This window comes from Amblyomma americanum, chromosome 8 (assembly GCF_052857255.1).
Source record: "Amblyomma americanum isolate KBUSLIRL-KWMA chromosome 8, ASM5285725v1, whole genome shotgun sequence".
NCBI classification, from domain to species: domain Eukaryota; kingdom Metazoa; phylum Arthropoda; class Arachnida; order Ixodida; family Ixodidae; genus Amblyomma; species Amblyomma americanum.
In genome coordinates, this window is record NC_135504.1 from 114,022,357 (window position 1) to 114,039,759 (window position 17,403).

At 46.1% G+C, this 17,403-nt stretch overlaps 1 long non-coding RNA gene across 1 annotated transcript; it reads right to left on the bottom strand.

The window, feature by feature from the left end:
- Window positions 1–389: 389 nt before the first annotated feature.
- Window positions 390–12,819, bottom strand: LOC144102054 (uncharacterized). The gene is made up of 3 exons (XR_013308158.1): window positions 12,753–12,819; window positions 11,180–11,305; window positions 390–590 (listed from the first exon to the last, which is right to left on the bottom strand). It is a non-coding gene; the product is annotated as an uncharacterized LOC144102054 (long non-coding RNA).
- Between the last annotated feature and the right edge of the window lie 4,584 nt (window positions 12,820–17,403).

The following is a 17,403-nucleotide window of genomic DNA, read 5'->3' on the forward strand; positions in this document are numbered from 1 at the left end:
CTCGCGATCAACCATTAATATAACTGCCACCTGCCAGGGTGGCAGGGTGGGCGCGGTGCCTATCCAGTGTGCGGAAGCCGCGTCTAGTTGCCCGATACACTACAGCTTTCGCTCTCTAACCAGGTTAAGCAGTGGCTAAATTGCAGATAATGTTTTCTGATAAAATACTCATGTATCGCGTTTATTGGTAAAAGACAGACACAGTATTGTGCGCTCGTGCTAATACTGTCGAAATAGGAATTGTGAGATTCCTTTTTTAAGTTGCATAACGGCAATGTATCAGAACTCGTCGTTGTTTTCATGCCTCAAGTTGTCATCACTGCTGGCTTTTGTCGTCTTTCAGCGATTATCCTTTATTTTGGAGAATGTAGCGGGAAGGTGGAGGAAAAGGCACTCGTGCACGACGCCTCGTTGAACATCTGGCCGCCCAGATTTTTGCAGTAGTCGACGATCTTTCTCAGCGCCTTCAAGCGGCTGTTTTTGCCGAACTTGTTTATCGAGCCACACTCGTTGTCGTAGTCGTCATAGTCGACGTCGTAGACAGCGATGCCGAATGTGACGTCCCGTTCCTGATACTTAACCTTGCACAGCTGCAATTGGGAAGTAAGGAAGACGAAAGTGTCACTCGCCATTATTCAAATTGGATTCCACACTCCGCAGAGAAATACGGGAAAATTTTTTTACGATTTTCAAAAAAAAACATTTTTTAAAATTTGTAATAAGGAAACATGACATAGTATTTGCATGCAATGCATCTGATTCGCGAAGGCTTGTGATAACCTATCGAGGTTAACAAAGTGAACAAGAGAGAAAAAAACCTCAGGGCGCTCGCCAACGTCTCGTTTCGCAGGTCAAATCAGTTTTTCAGTTTTGCAGGGCCCGGATTACGGAACTCGCTCTAAAGTTGTAGAGCGTTACGTCAAAATGACGACATCATGACGACAAGGCGAGACGTCAACGCGTGACGAAACGCGGAATCAACCAATGGCTAGTAGGGTGCCGCCCCGGAAGCGCTTATTTGAACGACAAGAAGCCTATTTGGACGGCAAGGGGCCGTATGCTAACTTTTTTATAAGAACACGCAGCAAATAAAATAAATTCTTTCAAAATTATTCTTTCAAACAAACGCATTTCACTTTCACTGACATGAAGAAAAAGAAGAAAAACATTCACTTTTGCAATTAACTGCTTTTGTGGGTAACTTTTGTTGCCATGAGGGCGCGCTGACAGATGTAAACAGTGAACATGGCGGCCTTCAAGAAAACAGCTGATCCCACGGCTAGTTCCTGCTTTCTTACGCGTCGTCTCAAATCGCGGTTCTGTTTGGTTGTCCGAAATACGCGGATAACACTTATCGAAGCCAGTGAAGGCCACGGGCCTCCAGAAAGGAACCTGCAAGAAACGTCGGTACCGAAAATCTACGAAGACAACTTGAGGTAAGCCTGTGTTATTGGTTTAAAGATGCCATATACCAAGTATGTGACTGGGGTTCTGTTTCTTTTGCTTTAGGAAACACAAGACGACCACGGAGCACGGTTTGTTGGGTGAAATAAACCTTTTTGGCCTCATAAACGTCTGACGCACAAATGATTCAGTTAGGAAGGAGCAAGAATCAAGCAAGGCGGTTGGGCGCACGCTAACAACCTTGCTTGTTTTAGTTCGTTCTTGGCTGTGCTACAAGTTGCTGCAGCGCAGCACACGCATATGTTCCTGTGAAAACACATTAGCCCGAACCCAGAGCAAATGTTTCTCCCTGTTGTTCCCTGCTTTCGAAAAACGAAACAGAAACTATTGCCTGTTTTCCCCGCTGTGTTCGCTGCTGCATTGCTCTGCGCGGGAATTCTAGTCTCGCAATGGCGCCAGCTCGAAGAATGTCGAGCGAGCAAGAGCTGATATTAATAGAGTTTATGGAGAGCCATCCGCTCTTGGCTCGGGCTTCTGCCGACCTAACCAACACATACACAGCTGTTGAAAAGCGCGAGCTGTGGAACCAGCTCGCATCGATACTCAACAACGAGGGGCCGGCCGTCAAGACCACCGACGGTTGGCGACACCTCTGGCATGTTCTTTGCTGCAGAAAAAGGGCAGAATTGGCGCGCCTAAACCAAGAGGGCAGGTGAGTCCTTCAACGTCATTCTATGGAATGCCACTTGAACACGCACTTGCCGCATCCTATCGTAGGCACACCGGAGGAGGCCTGCTTGGTGGCCGAGGGGGCCGTATTATCACCCTTGTAGGCACGGCCAGTGCCACGGGCGTCGGACCGTCGTTCTTCGATGGTGAGACAACTAAGGTGGGTGTACACTGCAGTAGTAGTAGTTGTGGCGATGGCTTATTAAAATAATAATAAAAAGGAAGGATAAGATTTTTGCCAGCCCTGGCATCTGCCATCGGTACTGAAGCACCTGAGCTGTGGAGCGGAAATAAAGAATAGCAGACAGAATGGAGAAATGAAATGAAAGAGGTGAGGGAACAGGAAGAGAGGATAGGGAGAGAGGTAATATACACAAACTATTTACACAATAAGAAAAGTGTACAGGTTGCGTGTGGGATTAGTTCATGATGAGGCAATAAAAACAAGCTCACAGTACTATGTTGACTACAACTGGAGTGGGGCGTCCAGTTGTTTGTAAACCATGATGACATTATGGGCAATTCAATGTTAAGGCACTCGTGTACGAGTTTATGGCGCTATGGCTTCTTGCAACAGGAGAGCCAGCAGCCGGTCACCAACGGGGTCCAGCAACCCGTTGCCAACGGTCCCCAGCACCACACCGCCAGTGACCCCGTGAGCACGCCGCCAGTCGCCCCCCATCAGCACGTCACCAGTCTGCCCAGCAGGGTGTCGGTTGGAAGCACAGCAGGGACGAGCGGCTACGTGCGTAACCCCATGTAGGTGAACCCTTTAAAAATATGATGTCTGTGACTTGTGCCTTACAAGCACTGTTTACTTCATCTGTGATTTACTTTAGTCTCGGAGGAGGTGCAGGAATGCATAAGCTAGTGGTTGCGCAATATTGATTGCTTCTCTTTTGCTAGTCCTCTTTTTGTTTCATGGTTTGCCACTACCAACCAGCTTCACCTTTTACCCTGTTACAGCAGAGGAGATGAACGGGGAGCCTCAGGAAGTTGTCGACAAGACACACTGAGCCCCACAGTCGGTGAGTTGTCTTACCATTATTCAAGCTCCATACTACCCTTTCTGGCAGCTGCTTGAAAGTAATAGCATTATCCGTTCTGACAGCATTTACAGCAGTAGCCAAATAAGTGCAGTGATTCTGCACTATCCACAAAACTCTCTCTTTGGCTTTGCCACTCTGTGCAGAATGTTTATTTCTCTCGCAGTGAGGCTGCGATATCTCCTAGTAGCCTAGCAAATGTGCACATGAAATATGCTACAACAATGCTGCCCGAGATTGCTGTCCTGTATATTTATGTCAAGTCCTCTAATACATTGTACTAAATGCTTTGCTTATTCCACCACATGCAGCATTGCGTGATGAGCACATTTTCTCTCCTGACAGCTACACCGATGCCCTCGCCGCAGCCCCCACCTCAGCCCCCACTGAAGCCCACACCAGCGCCCCGACTGCAGCCCTCATCACGTGCCACGCCTAGCCTTCTTGGCAAGCGACGGCGAGACGATGAGGCCGATGAGGTCCTGCGCCAGATGCTATATGAATCACGGCGTTTGGCGGCGTTTGGCGGCCCGGAACCGCCAGGACGCTGCGTTTCAGCAGAGCATGCTGGAGGTGTGTATTCACTGCGCACACTGCACTTTTCACAGTAGAAACTGTCACCTTAAACATAAATATCCGTGCTCTCTCTTGAGCACCTCTACTTCTGTTTTGACGCCTCTTGTTGGGCGTGTTTGGGACAGCTGAGTTTGTGAAAGTGACACGAGTCTTCTACACCCATACTTTGTCCAAAATATCTCAGCGCCTGACCTTTTACACAAAACTTAAGCGAGACCTCAACATTGATTGACAGTAATAATTTGTAATTGGGGCTGTTTTACATGCAGGGCATGCGGGATGTGGCAGCTGCTGTGCGGGCTTCAAATGGGCAGCAAGAGCTGCTCATCCAGAACGTCAACATGCTGACGCTGATCTTGCAAAAGCAGCTTGACCCACATGCACCGCATTGAATTGTTCATTTTTATTTTCGTGTTTCTATATTTATGAAAGAAGAGCTTCATATGTTTATATTTATACAAGAACATTTTTTACTTCTCTGCCAGGTGCAGACTCATTGAAATATTTTTAGTTTGCATTTTAAAATTTGTTTTATGTGTTTATTTTTACTTATTGTTTGCTTCTCAGCCAGTTGCAGAGATATACCATTTTTTGTTTGTGTTTTTGAAGTGCTGGTTTATGCTTGTTTTTATTTACATTGTTTGCTTCTCTGTCAGGTTTCTGTTTTTCTATTATTCAAGATCATCTCTGCCATGTGCCATGGCATCATTATTTTATTTCTTGTAAGCTCTGCAGGCCCGGATGCTTCACACTATTTATTTTCATCCAATTATGTAATTTAAGCGCTCTGCCAGGTGTGGAAGCCTCCTATACTCTTTTATTTTCCATTCCTTTCAAATGTTTACCTGCAGCTGTGGCAGGTGCACAAGGTGTCATTTCTAGTGCTTGTTTTCTTTCATTGCAATATGTGGGCAAGTGCAATATGTGGGGCAAAGTTGTTCTAAAGTGACTGTAGTTATGATGGGCATCATAATATGGGGATTCTGGATAAATTTTGAACACTTTGATTTTGTGCCTATTAAGTTTTTTTGCATGTTCCTGAGTCGGTTTTTTTTCGCATTACTTTTCCTGATTTTCCGTACAGTGTCCATTGTAACATGTTCTATCCTCAATAGACACGAGGAAAAATGAGGCTTGCCAGCATTCGTCCAAAGTCACTTCTGAACTAGTGTTGAATGCAGGCAAAAAAAATTTGGGGGACGCTTGAGCTCCGCCTTTAAAGGTATGATGCAACAATGTTAATGGCTCTCGTTTGTGGGTCTCTTTACAACTTCAAACGCAGCCATGTTGGCATCATCGTCTGTGATACTCATGTGTCTTGTACACATAACATGGTTTTTTAGTCCAGTAAAACCTACAAAGAGGAATGTCTTGTGTAGAACTTGCTGTGCATTCCACCAGTTATGAAATGTGTTTCAGCAAAGTGCAAACCAGGGCTGCATCGGGCCTAGAAGTATGCACAACATGCCAAACCTGTGATTACTAGCATTCAAGCTGGCAGTCAGGATGAAGCTTTTTTTTTTAAGGGCAAACAGCGCGTAAGACTTAGACGGAAAGCAAAGAAAACATAGGACGAGCGCTCATCCTGTGTTTCCTCTGCTTTCCGGCTATGTCTTTCGCACTGTTCGCCTTAAAAATGTACAGCCAACTCGCCCGTTTGGACACAGTGTAAGATACAACTGTTCTAGTGCAATCTCTGCGCAGCACTCGACAAGGCATATGCAAATCACTGTTGATGCTGCATGCTTTTGTTTCCCTGCTGTGTGTTACAGTTGGGAAACTAGTATGAACAGCTGTGGCGAAAAAAATTATTGTGACCAATGAATAAACGTGGTGGAAAAAAAAACGCTTTACTGGTGCCTAGCAGTCTCCACACCACACTTTTTCCTCGTGCACATTCAACAAACACATAGTGACCACAAGCAACTGTTTGCCTAAATGGGCACGTCGACGTAAGCAACGGCGAAAGACGGTGTACAAGGATGCATTTCACTTGTTGGACGAGCTGTTTCGGCGTGTATTTCGACTTGAGAAGGAGAAAGTGCAGTAGCTGTGCGGCAAGCTTGCTGATGCACTGAAAGGCGTACTGGTGACCACTGCCGGTGGAGCAGCAGTTGGTGTGCTCACTACATATCTTGCCACTGGAGGCTTTCAAGCACATGTAAGAAAAAGTAATTTACAAATGCTGGAATGTGGCTACCAGTGGCCAAGGGCATCATATCACACAGGGGCTCACGCACTAACACAGGGCAATGGCACTGCCCGTAGCAAGAGTGGCTGCGACAACTCGCCACGCCAGCACAGCGAGTCATTGCAGCCACAGCTGCCAGATGGTCTAGGGCTTACTGCCGGTGGTGCTGCAGTTGCCGCTGCTGCTGCCGCTGCTGCTGTCGCCGCACCATCTGCAGGTGTGCTTGCCTCTGCGGACGGGTTGTGCCAAAGAGGCCAATGATACGGTCTCGCATGGCTCTACCACGCAGGTAGGTCATGCGGGATCCTGTCCCCGCCAAGTACCCGGCAAGCAGAGGTGGCCCATTGTTGTCAGGGTCATCAGTAGTGTCGTCTTCGTCTGCAGCCAGGGCTTCTTCAAGACAGATGTTGTGCAACGCAGCACACGCTGCAATGATGACCACCGCCCGCTCCGGCTCGTAGTGGAGTGTCCGGTACCTTTGAAGGCACCGGAAGCGGCTTTTGAGAACACCAATGCAGCGTTCCACAACACATCGCATTGAGGCGTGTGCTGCGTTGTACTGCCCTTCTGCAGTGTTTGCACCAGGATGCCCTGACACTGGTGTGAGCAGCCACGGCTCCAGTGGATATCCACTGTCTCCTGCACGACCAAAATTTGCAGTGAAGTGTGTTGTTGCCTATGTAATAAATGATTCATATCAAGCAGCTCAAAGCCAGTATGCTGAACCAGAATTCATAGGCATGCAGAAGATTCATGACTAAGGGGTACCTCTGTAAGCACAGCCTTCTAGGTTAATGATGTACTGTAATATCCTACAAGACAATAACGATTTGCACACCTCTTCTGCCTTGGTGTTTTACGCTTGAAATACGATTCACTTTATTACAATGTTTCTTGTGCCTCTGCACCAGCAGTAACAGTAAATACAAAAAAATAAATACGATACATCATACTGTTGCATGTCATCCATGTTATAACCCGCCTCATTTAGGTATGAGCCACTGCTGTAGCTTAATACGTGCTGTCGAAGTGGCCCGATGATCAATAGGCTGCTTACCCAGAAGAAACTCTCCATCCTCCAGCAGCCCGTGCTCCACCTTCCGACGCAGCCGCGAGTAGCGCCAAGAAAAGGCATCGTGACAAGACCCCGGGCAGCGAGGGTCGACCGCAAGGATCTTCATGTCTGCGTCGCAGATCTGCGAGAAACACAGGCAGACAATCTTGGACGTGAACTTACACTGTCGAGGTCGCGGCTTTCGAACCCATGCGGTCAGAAAACCAGTCTACTCACGATCATGGTGTTCATCGCGTAGTATCCTTTGCGGCTCCAGAATGCTGCCCGGTTTGCTGGGTCTCCCCGCGGCGCTTTGATGGCAATCAGCGTGCCGTCGATGCAGCCGACGACGCCGGGGATGGTGCCGCGGGGAAGGAAGGTCGCCTTCGCTGCCGCTTTTTCCTCGGGGTGCGCCGGGAAACGCACCCATCCCTTCTGTGCGCCGACTTTGCAGATGGCCTCAGCCACACGCCGCACGCACTTGCTCACCGTCGGTTGTGCGAGGCCGACGGTCTGCTCGTTGCCGACGCACACTTGAAAGCCCCCAGAGGCAAAAAAACGGAGAGCGCACAGCACCTGACGCCGCACCGACAAAGCGCTCGTCCGTACGCCTCGCAGTTCGTCTGCAAGTTCGCCGCACAACCACTCCACTTTCTCCTTATCAAGTCGAAATAACCGACGGAACAGCTCGTCCGGCAAGTCATACGCGTCCTCGTAAACCGTCCTTCGTCGTTGCTGGCGCCGACGTTGCCGCCTCCGCCACCAATCAACAGCAGACGCCGCCGCCGCCGCCATTTTCCCTCTAAAACTCTGTAGACCGACTCTTCGCGGTCGCAAAAAAACAGTCTAAAACTGCGGGCATAATTAGGTGTTCAACGTCATGCGTTTTTCCTTGTCCGTGACGCCATTGCAGCTTCCCGTGACGCGACTTTTCAAAATGGCGCCGGCGACCAATAGGAGCGGGCATTTTAGAGCGCTCTCAATTGTAGAGCGGTCGGAGCGAGTTCCGTAATCCGGGCCCAGTTCGCAGTCCTCTTGGTTGCATGTCGCAATTTTTCAGGTCAACCGGTTAATCGACTTTAGCAACCATCATACGTGGACAAGATTCATCCGCCCCGTCCTAACACCTTTCGTACATCACACCCTCCTTCTTCTCAATGGGGCCCTCCGCCTCGGAGGGATGACCCTATTTAAATCCCACCAATGAACGCTTTCTCCACACAAAAACAAGTCTACTGGTCGAAACGTTGGTAAGCGCTCCGTGGTTTTGCCTCCGTTGTTCACATTGTGATTATCAAGAACCCTCTGACCAACCTCTCTCTACCATGGACTATTGATGTTCAGACAGAAAGCTTTTTTGCATAACCTACGAGAAGGACCAGTGGCCAAAACATTCTCGGCCAGCACATTAACATAGGTTGTAAAGACTCTCCGGATATGGCGTAAAGTAGCGATGTGGACAGAGTATACAAAATTGGTCCATCTCGTTGTCCGGAGTAGGTGCGAGTATGGAATGCGTCGCTCAATAGGCATAGCTCATTTTAGAACAGATCACTCGATAGTGGCCACCTGACACTACTATAGTCGAGGACATTTCTCTTTCCAACGAGCCGTTGTCTTAGCGCGCTGTTTATGGCGGCTCTCCCTGCTTGAGGCGCATTCACTGTTAACTGCCTAAGCATAAACAATGCTGGACAGCCAATGCCGCTTTTGTTGTTTTATGTGCTGCCGCGCTCAACCGCTTTTACTCTTCGAGATGAGCATTGCGCTCAGTGTACCCTGTTGCTTTCGATATTTGATGCTCCACAGTGGTTGATCGCTCTTCGTCCATGATAGCGACTCGTTTGGCCACCGAGGCCGCCCTGTAACCTTAGTGTGCGGCTACAAAAATCCAGCTCTGGACACGCGTAGAGTATTTCAAGTTTTCACTCAAACGATTACGCTGAAGGAAGACGGCGGTAGCTGAACTGTCTCCATGCACTTAGAAGCGCCAAACAAGCAGACGAAAGACGAGGAAGGTACCATATTTAGCGCGAGAGGCTGTTAATTAGAATCAACGTGCGAGAGGCAGTGCCGATGTACGACTGGTGCCACTCTCTGGATGAATAGTTAGTGCCGCCGGTGGTTTGAATCCTGTTCACGGATAAGGCTTTTTTGCTACTGGCTACCATTCTAGATAAAGGTTCCAAAATTTCCGGTTAAGTTCGCTTTCATGTATGGTTCCTGCATGATATTCGAGTTCATTTGTCGATAACTGACCGTAAAAAATTTAATGCCAAATGCGGAATAAGAATTTCAAAATATGCATCTAGGATCACATAAATATGTATTAAACATTTCATAGTATTAATATTTTCTACAGCATTGCATAATAAATGTGCGGCGAATAAAAAAGCAAGAAGAAGCACTAGCGATCCAAAATAAATTGCTGTATAAGGTAACAGCAGCAGTACTATGTCACGTCTACCTTAAAAGCTCGGGCCCCTGCAATCCGACAAATAAATTTACATGTACTATTAGCCATTCCTTATGAATTCGATGTATTTCGCTCGGACTTACGTTTCTATTAAGACAGAAGGGGCCAAGCACTTCCAGCAGCACCTGATTTATACCAGTTATCAGCGGAAGGACACTTAAACAACTTATGGCCTGTAACTACTGTGTCATTTCTAACGCTTAATTAGGTAAAGAGGAGTTCATTCTTAGGCATCAAACCTAAATGGTACATATTATTCGATCTTATGATCAAGTAATTGTCAAGCATAATTTGATAAGGCTAATTGTCAAGGATAATTTGAGAGTACCCGGGTTCGAACCCGATCACGGCGGCAGCGATTCTATATTGGCGAAACGCAAAGGCGCCCGTGTGGTGTGCGATGTCAGTGCACGTTAAAGCCCCCAGGTGGCCGAAATTACTCCGGAGCCCTCCACTACGGCAACTCTTTCTGCCTCTCTTCTTTCACTCCCTCCTTTTTCCCTTCCCTTACGGCATGGTTCAGGTATCCGCCGAGATCTGAGACAGACACAGCGCCATTTCCTTTCCCCTACATCCGCTGTACAAATTTATATAATTTGAGAAAGAACTCCGCCAGAGGCACCCTTGTTAAAGGCTCAGAAAAAGCCTATGCAGCCCTGCAAAACATGGATAAATTCAGAAAGGTCCTCAAACAGGAAAAGGCTTTTACATTTCGCCGTAGCACTTTTCTCTGAACACGACTATGTTGTTTACTGCTGCATGCGTCATTCCTAAACCACACTATAGCTACTTTGAACATACCAAACCCCAGAAGAAAATCATTGACCATTTAGTGAATTTTTCCTGATTTATTGAATGATTGTTTGGTTACTTGGTTGGCTGATTGACTTTTGATCGATAGAGCAATTGTTAATTGATTGATTTTTTAAATAAATGATTGGCTTAGCGTGTGAGTGTGGAATTGAGCAAGCGAACGGGTGAGCAAGAGAGCGCCTCGATCCGGAAGTTATAAAAATGGTGCTGGATGCCTGATGTTACACTTTTTAAACGTCAGTTTCAATGAAGTGCAAACGATATGCCTGGACAATAATTCAATTCATTGTGGGCTTGTTCTTGAAGCATACCATGAACGATCTCTACAAAAGATATTTTTTTCCCAAAAAATGTAACTAAATCTTAACTAATGAAGTTACGGTATGCCTGGGATGTTAAAGCACACCGCTTCACGAATATTGTTCAGGAAGAATTTTTCTAACGCGCTTGGTAGGAACAGTCATCTGTAGTCAAAATTTGAATTTTAGCGTCTTCGCGCCTTTCCTTCCCACGTCACTTTTTGCACGCTGGAAGGTCGGCGCTCCTCCGCGGCCCCTCCTCCGGGGAGAGTTTCCTGACCCGCCGGAGCTACGCGGCTTATGGGCCGCGGCCATGGTAGCTGCCTGACGTCTGAAATAATATAACCAATAGCCACCTCTCAACATCTATACGTAGATGCGAGCGACGGAGGAGGGTGCGAGCATGAAAAAGTCTCGGGGAAGGGCTCACCAACTTTCGCGCTTGATTGTTGGTTCTCTGGTGCTTATAGAAGTGCATTATTTGGCTCTGGTGTTCATGAAAACACAGTGCAGGGATTGAGCAAGTTGATGTCCTCTCCTCGGAAGGTGTTTCAGAGCCCCTTTAAGGAAGATATCCGGGAAGCCACTTACTTTGACGGCCTGTCCATCTTCGTTGTCGTACGTGAATGCAGACCGGTTTGTGCTTTCGTAAGTCAGCACGGCATAGTGCTGGGGTTGGTACCTGAAGTTGGACTAGTAATTTCGGTCTTTGCACACCTGGTAGAGAAACGTGTGAAAGTTTCATTCATCAGTGAAGACGATGGTACCGCTGCATGAACTGCCGAGGGGCTTGCGCCATGCAATTTTTTATTTAAAATTCTTTAGTAAACTGTGTGGACGAAAGTTCACTTTGCACGAAGGTCTAACGAACACAGCTTTTCTCACATGCCCTGCATTTCCTATTGGTAAATAGCATGACGTTCGCTACAACGCAGTATTGGTGTCGTTCAGGGAGGAGGGGAGAAAACAGCTTTACTCTTATTGCAGGAGTAGTGAAATAAAAGACCGAGTTCCTTCAAATTCTTCGGCTTTCCAGTTTTCCGAAAGAAGACCGCACACTTATGGTGATGCTTTTTACTCTAGTGTTACGTAGTTGAGACCATTGGATATGAACGCGCCAATGTCTTGTGTGTGTGCTGTTTTAATAATTTTGTTTTTTATCCGAGAAACTTTGGCTCTTTTTAGTGCTTGTTTCTGTTCATTTACACTTTATCCACGTATTGTTAATTGTGTAGCGCAAGCGGAGAGGAAATAAAAGGTGAGAGGGAGGGGACAAAAATTAGAGAGCAGGTTCTTTTCTACTTATAATCTGCAACGTTCTTTATTTCTTCAAAGAATGGTGTCCTCTATACGGACGCCCTTCAGTCCTATTGTGAATATAAATCGCATGGCTGTCCTCGAAAACCATAAATATGTTGAACAATAACTTAAGTCTCTCACAACAAGACTCCCTAGATTTTGGTTCCCGTAAGCGTTACAAAAAGGGTGCGGCCAAATTTAAAGAAGCCCAAGCCCCATCTTTCAGGATTGCATGCCCAGCCGAGGTCACTAAAACCTCTTTAGTGCGCTTAGTACACATCGTCGATGGCACAGCCATCCCAATGTAGAGCCAATTTTTAGTAGAAACGCACGTAAATATAAGAGGTCCTTATAGGGATACCATGTGCCTATAGTATGATATTTTATAGTATATTATGACTCTAACGACCGCGCTGTTTGCTTTAGAGGGTGCCTTTTAAATGCCTCTCGCAGGAATAGAAAATGGCTTCCATTCAATGACTTTACAGACAAGTGCGCACCCCTGAACACATGCAGACACTTTCATCATCATCATCATCATCATAAACAACAACCTTACTACCCCCACTGCAGGGCGAAAGCCTGTCTCATGTCTCTCCAGTTAACCGTGCCCTTTTTTGCCAGCTGCGCCCACCCTATGCCAGCGAACGTCTTAATCTCATCCACCCACCTAACTTTCTGCGACCGCTGCTACCCTTGCCTTCTCTTGGAATTCACTCCGTCACCCTTAACGACCCCTGAAAGTGCGATCGTTCACACATAGAGACACTTCCAGAGGGCGAACAAACCGTAGCAACGTCGACATGCCCTTACGATGTCCACACCAGAGACTAGACCTGTAGACCACGCAGTTGCGCTCCCTCACCTCAGCGTAGCTACCGAACGACGTCGCTGAGGGGTTGAGCTCACACCGAGAGAAGAAATCCAGTGGCTGTCCCGGATAGACAGTCGTCCAGCGCCCCTTCATCGTAACGGAAAGCAGCGCGTGGGTGGGCACCTGCTTCCTTTCCAGCTCTCGGAGTGCCTGAGGGCCAGCCGTCTGGGAGGCAAAATATGCTCAGGAGATTACATCTCGGGGGTGTAACTACAGTTTGCAACGCATCAGGGCATTAATCTTAAAAATGGGCTTTGGGTTTGCACAGATGGCTTTTTTAGCATAGTAATACTAACGAGAGCATACATATAAAGAAAAACGGGTGCAGCTTGCTAATTATACTGCTAAACAAACAGACTGACAACAGACTAAAATGTGTCATGAGACAGCAATGGAAATGAAAGCTGTTGCCTGACTTTTTAAAAAAACTGAGTGCCGTAATATAGGAGAAACAATAAATTTGCGACATTATTTGGTCATTGGAAATCGCGCGAAATCATCTGAAGCGAAATCACGTGGTTGGACCTTGCCATTATTGCTGTATGCCACATTCGGATCAGTGGAACACTGGAATCATTTGGAATAAACACTACTGATGCATTATTACAAAAGCGTGTTTTTAGCTTTAGGTGCTATTTGACAAAATATATTTTACGCTGTCTGCCTTGCGCCCTTTATCGTAAAGTAAGGCTTCCTTGGAATTGCGAGGTTTGCTTTAGCGGTGACCGAACAGTGTTTTGCTTCTGTTGAATGAGGCGGTGACCACGGCCCACTAAATATATGATTAGGAAAATATATGCCTCTGCGCTGTAACAGCTTTTGTTGTGAAAAGTTTAATGGATGCTGCACCAGGTGTTTCAGCGCGCACTTCAAAAGTTCCGAAAGATACGCAGTTCAGATAGGAAAAAAATTCATATTTTCGCATGTACTCTTGTTGCCTGCCTTTCACCTCGGCACAGTGGCAACGCTGGTAGAGTGTGATCGAAAGCTTGGTAAAGTTTAGGTCGATCATATCCGAGCTTCGTGGCCCTCCATTTGTTTGTGCACTTCGTCGCAACACTCATACGCGCAGAGTGGGAAGCTCACGTCTGTAACAATGAGATGCAAGCTGAATCTTAGCCGCAAGTTTGTTACGTTTGATTTCTTGCTTGCCTCATTTTGTGAGAGCAAAAACAAAAGGGGTTTTGCAAAAATACTTTTATTATTTTAGCGAGCAGTTCTCAAATACACGCCCTATAACGTACGGAACCTGCTAGCTACAGAAAGCGCCAAATTTTCCAGCACGAAACGTCTGCTTTTCTGCACCCTATTTCGACGCTTGAAAAGTTAATAATTCATCACTGTGTGAGTGTGGGGATAATAGTTCACTGGTCTATAACATACGCGGATTTTGTGGTTCGAGATTGTCTAACTTATCAGGGTTCTCATGTGGAACAATAGTACGTCTCCTACCTATATACTACGAAGCATTTGTGGTTCGAGGTTATGGTAAATCCATTCCACATGGCTCAAAAGAAGGTTTTATCTCGTGAAATTTCTTGTCACCCCCTTTAGATCACTTGCTATTGAGCTCCAGTGTATATCCTATTTGGGGCGTCCCGTCCAAGGTGCCTGTGGTGTCTACCAATATGATGAAGTGAACTTACGATACGTTACTGTGTTAATATTCTACAGCACGTGACAATTTGCTGTCTTAACGAAGGCATTTGGTGTAATTTTGCTCAAGCTCCTATTGTGAAAATAGAGCTGATCCTGTAGCAACCACTCTGTTGTTGGAACACTACGGTACAGAAACAGTTCCGACAATAACACAAGCACTATATGTCAATCGGACAAACCTCCAAAGACGCTGCTCTACCTACTGCCTTCTGAATGCAAGACTAAATGTTCCTCTTATCTAAATACGATTAACGTTTGTCCTCGTTCAGGTGCGCCTACTCACCAATTCGTAAATGTATGTCGTCCGGAGCTGAGGTGGCAAGGCGACCGTTGATAAACGGGAGGGGGGCATGACAGCGCAGCTGTCCACCGTGTTGTCGCCAAATAGGTAGTGGCCGTACACAACTATGTAGTTTGGAATAAACTGGAGCCGCCTGCAGGTAAACACAGCTAGTCAGCCCTGACGAAAATACTCTGTCCCGACATTTCGCATACACATTTCATTGACTCTATTGAGTGGAACAAATCCGGCTGTGTGAAATATATGCATCCTTGACGGCTAGCTATAGAACCGTATAGAAATGATCTGTATAAATGTGATGATTAGCGGTTAACTAATGCATTTCAATAACCCAGGTAATAATCGCGCAGGAGTAGCTTTCTCGAGTTCGCCACCGTTGAGAATATTCTGATCAAAAACGTAATGCACAAGCTAAAGAAATCAAATTTTTGCTTTTACTCAGTCATATCTGAGACATGCGGCTTAGCTTCTTTCATGGACTACGTTTATGAATTGCATGTCCCTGTGAAGTGTGCCCCAAATCTTTGTGCCTTGTAATTTTTTGTTTCCGGATTACCTTTAAACTGTCTTGTGCTTCTATTTTTTTGAGCTGCGAACGTATATCTGGTAACTTAAGCCGGAGTTCCTTGCTGCATTTCAAGTACTTGGATAGCTGCAAAACGCTTCGTGGTTTGTAACCAATGAAAAATGGCGTTTGTTTACAATTTTTTACATGCCTCTGTATTTAGTACAGTCGAGGTCATAACGTAGCTTAGGCCGACGGTTCTGTAACCGCGCACGCAATCAGCAAATTTCACTACTTTTAAGGTAGTGTAACTTAATGTGGAAATTTACTCTAATTAAGATACGAAATGCCAGCCACAACTTAATAAGTAACAACAGAGAATTCGTGCCGCCTTCCATTAAGCATTTTAGATCATTATTATACCTGCAGGCTGTCTTTTTTTTTAACCGTCTAGACGCTATTATTTACCCGCCGCGGTGGCAAAGTAGATATGGTGCTCGCCATCGTAGCACGATGTCCAGATGGTAGTGAACGCCTTCATTAAAAAAATACTTATAAATGGAGGCCAAATGCTGTCGCTCGTTCCATTAACAAAATGGTGCCATTTGCGAGGAAGCCGAAGGTTGGCGCGTGATCAAATTTTATGAATAACTGTTGGCAATTGCCCAGCATCGCTCCCGAGAACCATGCTGCGAGTGTTCAGACGAATCCGATATTGCCTCGTAAGAAACACGAAACTATTAATCCGTCTTTCAGTTTTGATGTGAATGGCGCCATCGTTTTTTTAATCTACGTTTACGCTCGAATCCATTGGTGTCTCGGGTAACAATGAGGTTTTGTCTGAATGCGAGGCCGGGTCAGATCCTTTCCAAACAAAGATTAGTCGCTGTGTTCAGGCATCTGTTCAGTTGCCTGTTTCCTTTTCTAATCCTAGTACTCTCATTTCGCATTTTTACCAAGCCTGTATTTGCATGTACATTACAGGATAGGCTAATTTTCAATTTCTTGAAAGGTAGATGTTGATAACATTCACTATACAGCTGCTTTTCTTGTGGTACAAATGTGGGAATTATTGTTTGCATTTGGTACCTTATTCCAATAACTGATAACCATACTTTCTGTGTCCACACCGCGTGAAAGCTTTTTCTATCGATCCGTATAGTTTCCTTCGAAGCCCTCTACAGCTTTGAGTTTGTGTTTTACGGTCCTTTTCAACTTTCGTGAAATGTACTTCGCCTCGGGGCTTACGCTGATCTTTCTACTCTTACTAGTTGCATCTCATGATTGAAAATTGGTTTTTGGGAAAAGCAAAAGGCGCAGTATCTGTCTCATATCTCGGCGGACACCTGAACAGCACCTAAGGGAAAGCATTAGGGAGGGACTGAGAGAAGCAAGGAAGAAACAGGTGCCTTAGTGGAGGGCTCCGGAAATATTTCGACCACCTGGGGACCTACAACCTGCTCTGACATATCGCAAAGCACGCGGCTGCATTTGCGCTTCGCCTCGATCGAAACGCGGCCGCCGCGGTCGGGTCCGAACCCGGATACTCCGGACCAGTAGCCGAGCGCTCCAACCACTGAGCCACCGCGTCGGGTTCTGATCATTTGATCTCGCGGTTTCTCTGATCTGGCGGCTCGTAATTAAACCATTGGCTTGCAGAGAATTCTTATGAGCACATTTCCTTGCTGCAGCACATTGTGCACCATGTGAGCACTGTGATGTTAAGCAAGCACGAAAAAAACCTTTCCTGACTCGTTCTTGCTGGTAGTGGTGAAAGAAAACGCAATGAGCTCACGTAAAATGTTCACGTTAAAAGTCAGTCACAGGCACATCTTAAGTGCAACAGTTTTGGTGGTTATCTGCCGAGGAAAGTTGTAGGTTCTACAATGTTGCTCCTTCGTCAAGGAAGTTCACCTTCCCCGTGAAAAATCTTGAAAATGCTAAAACTGTAAGCCACTATTATAAATATATTGGAGGTAACGGTTCATTATTCCGATATTTAGCAAAATCTTTCTTTTAAGATGCTTCCTGCGTTCACATCGATCAGTTAAAACTACCATAAAAAACCGATGGGGAACGTTGGGGGACGATAGCAAAAACGTCAATAGATAAAAATACAGGTATGCCGTAGGGTGGCTTGCGGATTTATTCATTGTTAAAGTGAAATCTTACATTGC